This window comes from Peromyscus leucopus, chromosome 15, assembly GCF_004664715.2.
Source record: "Peromyscus leucopus breed LL Stock chromosome 15, UCI_PerLeu_2.1, whole genome shotgun sequence".
Classification (NCBI taxonomy): Eukaryota; Metazoa; Chordata; class Mammalia; order Rodentia; family Cricetidae; genus Peromyscus; species Peromyscus leucopus.
Window position 1 is genome coordinate 25,079,762 of NC_051076.1, and position 5,214 is coordinate 25,084,975.

General features: G+C 45.7%; 1 non-coding gene across 1 annotated transcript; it reads right to left on the reverse strand.

Annotated features, from left to right (window-relative positions):
- Positions 1-1,605: 1,605 nt before the first annotated feature.
- On the reverse strand, positions 1,606-1,679 carry Trnar-ucu. Its single transcript has one exon. It is a non-coding gene; the product is annotated as a tRNA-Arg (tRNA).
- Positions 1,680-5,214: the final 3,535 nt, after the last annotated feature.

Genomic DNA, 5,214 nt, shown 5'->3' on the forward strand with positions numbered 1-5,214 from the left:
TCCTCCTTCGCACCCTCTGAACTTTTCCTGTTGCTAACCAGTGATCTGAGGTGGGGAACGAGAAAGACATATGTGATATTGAGATTAGGGTTGGAAAATATGACTCATCCGTTCCCTAAACTCCTTCTACTTCCTCCTACCCCTTTCTCCACATACACTAATATTTTTCTTTCAGCTTGGAGTTCAAAACAAATGAGAAAGAATGTGTCAATTTAACAACAAATAAAATGCTCCATGAAGGGATTTGGGGGGTATTTCTGGTCTCAACTATGGGCTGCAAAGGACTAATGAGTAATATGTGACTGGCATTCTCTCAGATAACTCAGAAAGGTGGGGTTCTGTTGGCTCTGACTACAAGAATCTTCAGTCCCTTCAAAATATGACTGCTTCAAGAGACGGGCAGAAGTTTCAACTTCCTGCAAATATGCCCATTTCAGAGGAGAAAGCTCCTGCCTTTATCCACAGTTTGATTTTCAACCCTTAACATGGTTTGGTTATGCCCCAATATGCACCCTCCTTTTTCCTGCCCCAGCTTCCTCAGAGGGCAAGGGAGTGAGTGTGTCCTCTGGTCTCCTTTCCAAGAAGTCCCACGTGGTAGAGATGCTGCCTCTCGCCAACAGGCAAAGGAAAGTGTCTTCTCAGGTTTCTCAGGATCACCTGAGGTGGAGGTCAGTTCTTGGCAAGGGCAGCGCCATCCAAATAATCATATATAGCAGCAGCAATGTGCAAGGGAGGGAGCCAGGCCAGCTCCAAATAGAAACCCCAGCTACAGCCTAGTCAGACCAGGCTCCCAATCTGGTTGAATGCAGCCTGTCAGATGAGACCCAGAAAGCTGACAGAAGTTAATGAGGGATGCAAGGGGGTGAGAAAACAGCTGGTTGGAAATTATAAAAATGACATTCACATACACGTAGGTAAAGCACAACAAACTTTGCATTAAGGAGCACCTAAGGGAGACCTTTAACTTCCTGTGGATAAACTCAGCTAACTTGCTGCTGGCAATTAGATGAATGTTTTGTAGCTTATTCCACTGGGACAAAGAGCAGAGCATGATTACATTTCACCTTACAGACGGACATGTGAGTGGTGAGCCATAGCGTCCAAAGTGCTGCGAATGTAAAATCATAGCTGGCAAAGAGGGTAAGAAATGACCCTCTGTATGAACCCCAGCTGCCCCCTGACCCCAAGAAGAGCACTTGGGTCAAGATGCACATTATCTTAGAGAACGATTGACCTTTTCCTCTTTGCATGGGGGTCAGTCTGCCCTCAGCATTCTCAGAGAGAGAAGGTAAGGACCACAGTGGTTATAAAAACCTGTGACCAGGCATCTTAGTTATTCTGTGTCTGTTATATCATTGTGAAGCAAAAGATTGTATCAGCTGAGAAGAAAGATGTAGCAGACATCCTAGCCTCCACTAGATAATGAAAACCAGCTAGGGAGGAAGAGAGAAGAATAAAGATGGAGGGAGGCAAAGGGAAGAAAAGGTCTAGGATTCCCAAGCAAAAGGCTTCTGTTTCTCTCCCCAGAGCCTCTAGGGAGGAATAAATACAATTACCAACGTAGCATGGCAGCATTCAAAACAAAAGAGGCACATGCCAGGTGATCATCTCTGCCGGGACTCGAACCCGGAACCTCTGGATTAGAAGTCCAGCGCGCTCGTCCATTGCGCCACAGAGACCTCACCACACACACAGCATCAGCACCAGAACTGAAAAAGCACATACCTTCTGCATCACCGAGCCATCTCAGCATCCTGCTCTCTGAGCGGTGGGGGGGACAGGGACAGCTGGAAAATCTGGAGTGGAGATCCACCAGCCGGCTCCATCAAAGCTTTTCTCAATATTGTGAGTATTAGGTTCTTCAGAGGATCGGAGGAATGTGACAGCAGTCATTTCCCAAGTCCCAGGATCCCTAAAGGAGGAGGACAGAGCAGGAGCCTTTGCTGGCTATTGCTCTCCATCCCTAAGGGAGGATAACGGGAAAGTCTCTCTATTCTCATGCTAATGAAGCAGAGTACACCCAGCCCGGCGGAGAAGGCAGAAGCCATCTCTACTTCCACCCCCATTTCCTCACTGTGGTTTCATCCTGGTCCAGATATTCTCAGGCAAGGGCTGGGGAAAGCTGAGGCAATCAGGAAAACCCCGATTCCAGGGACAAAGCATCTACTGCTATAAAAAAAAAAAAAAAATCACTGTAAGCAGCGTCAAAGAAAGCCAGGGGAGCCAGGCAGGGATACTGGTCCCTTCCTTGCCCTCAGCTTTAAGAACTGTTTCTGTCAAGCCCAGAAAAGAGATCCAGGAGTCTGATACGATGTTACTTCAGAACCCTCACTAGAACTGAGTATGGAGAGGGGAGATGGAGTCAGGAAAGTATATGTGTGTGAAAGAGTGTATATCCTTATGTAGTGCACTCGCTGTGTGTGTGTGTGTGTGTGTGTGTGTCCATGCGGGTGTACAAACAGGAAAGGGTGAAAGTGGCAGTTCTCTGATGAAATACAGGTGGGCTTCACACAGCCCTCCCTGAATACATTTGTCCCCTTCCCCACACCTTCTCTGGCTCCAAGTCCTTCCAGTCTTTTCTCCCTAATTTAAGCAGTGAAGATTTCTCAGCTGTCTGGGCTTGCTTGAGGCATCCTAGTATAATTAAATTGACCAGCCCTGGGTAACCATATGTAAAGACCCAGCTCAGATCCAAGAAAATGTTTCCTATTTTTAAAAGCCTCCTGGAGAAGACAATTCCATCATCACTGCTGTTTATAATCTCTACTGTGCCAGTTCTCTTGCGTGTCTAATCCAAGTCCTTTCTACATCATTTTCTGCTTATTTCCTTGTATTCAGGAACATTTGGGGTGATTAGTCTCTGTACTCCCAATGATAATGCTGGAGTACACTGTCTGGAGACTTGGCTCCATGTTCATCACCCTACTCAACACTAAAAGGGCTACACTTAAATCAGAGCCAACTTATAACCTCCTGTTCCACTGCACTGTGTGTTTCCATAACTGTGGCTCTGGGCACTACCTGGAGACTCCAAAGACACTCGAAGATAGTCCCAACCTGTGAGACTCTCTTAATGATAAGGAGAGTAAAAAGGATGCCCAGCTTGGAAGAACTCGAGGGCCCTCTAACTTTAACCAACCTTAGTCTCACTGTTCTCAACCCATTCCTATAGCCTAGAGTGAGCTGGAAGAGGACATAGCCAGGCTATCTGTAGCACGAATCTTCAAAGGTCTTATTAATAAAAACAAACCTAGACCCAGGTATTGGGGTGAACACTGAAAGATCAGAGAAACAAAACAAGCCACAGCTAACCTCACCTTGCCAGTTCCTCGGCTGATCTTGTTTCCTCAAACTGGGAGCCTCTGTGTCCTCATCCAAATGGATCTCAGCTGAACTGCTGCTAAAAGCCTAAAAGCTTAACAAAGCCTCTAGTTCCTGGTCCTCACGCCTTATAAACCTTTCTGCTTCCTGCCATCACTTCCTGGTAATAAGGGCATGTATCACCATACCTGGCTGTTTCCAGTGTGGCTTTGAACTCACAGAGATCTGGATGGATCTCTGCCTCCAGAATGCAAGGATTAAAGGTGTGTGTGCCACCATTTTCTGGCCTCTATATCTGTCTAGTGGCTGTTCTGTTCTCTGACCCCAGATAAGTTTATTAGGGCGCACAATATATTGGAGGACACAATATCACCACATTAGAAATTTGTCTACAGCTATCCAGCTGGGCATCGGTGGTGTAAGCAGATGACCTTTCCTCCAACTGAAAGCAGCAGTTCCTCCAGCCATGCCCGTCTTCCATGTTTACCCAGAGACAGAAGTTCAGAAAGGTGCACCTGGCTGTGTGTCACAAGCCTGAAACAGAGAGGTGAGAATGGGGCTTGCTTCACAAATGATCCTAGATGGTTTCAAGAATCTGGTCAGAAGAGCTGAACAGCAGTCGGAGAGTGTTTACTCTGAGTGGCAAGGTCAAGGAGTAGTTCCTGAAACCCATGTGTCTATTAGGGGAAGCCCAAACTGCAGGACAGTGCCAGCCACTCGGAAGAAAATGTGAAGCAAGGCGCCTATCAGGATGCTACCGGTCTTGGTGTAACACACACACACACACACACACACACACACACCAACTTCTGCTCTTCACAAATATTATATCCTATACTCACAAAGTCTATCATCCCCCAGTTTTACTCAGTACTTTGCTGATGCCTTAGAGGACGTGTTCTCTAAACCCAAAGGTCCACCTCTCTCTGATCGCCTTATCCATCGCCTGCAATGTTCCCACCTGGTACCGGGGATACAGTGGGAAAGATTCTGCTGGCAAATCCCAAAGGAGAAACAACTCCGAAAGGCGGATAGGAGGAAAAGAGGAAGCAAGCTATTGCCCACCAAATAGGGCACCGAGTCTCCAAGTCCACACAAAGAACATCCTCCTAGAAGTAGGAAGAACCAGCTTCCTTAGTCGGCTGTGAAGCCGACGTGCTTAGAGAGGCTGAGGAAATCAGTTAACTTCTCACAAGGCAAGGACTCATGCTGTTGGTAAAGAGTAACTGAGATCTGATGGTGCCGACCCTTCCCCTACTCCACATGTTACAATTCTCAGGTCTGACACGTGGGTCACTTTGTTCTCTTTGAAGACTTCCCTTCAACTTCCCCATGCTGCCCCACAGAAATATCATTTCAGGAAAAAAAATACATACCTGCTGCCCATAAGTCTTTGCAGCACTCCTTGTCTGTATCAACATTCTGGATTTTATATCTTGGACATCTCTAATTTTGCCTTATCATCCATAAATCAACCCAGCTTAGTGGTGTGAATAATGTCTCATAACTAGGTTTCAATTTAAAAATAAGAAGAGTCAAATAAAGCTGTGACTTTACAGAGAACAGAACGATGGGGTTAAGCCACTCAAAATGATTGACTACAGTATGTATTTTTTTTCTTCTATCAAACAAGATACATATCATCCGTGTTTATGTAAACCCTTAAGAAGATAAGTGCATTCCTTTTCCAATTAAAACAAAAGTGCACTGATTTAATTCTCCAAGGATCTATGACTCAAACATTACTCATGCTTCTAATTAGGTGCCTCCCTATGACCCTACAGACAAGCTGGGGATGCTCATACATTATTTCATTCATAAAGTGTTGCTGGGATACGCAGAATAAATGCCAAAAAAACATTTTTTCCTTTGATCCAGAAGTAAATCCCACAT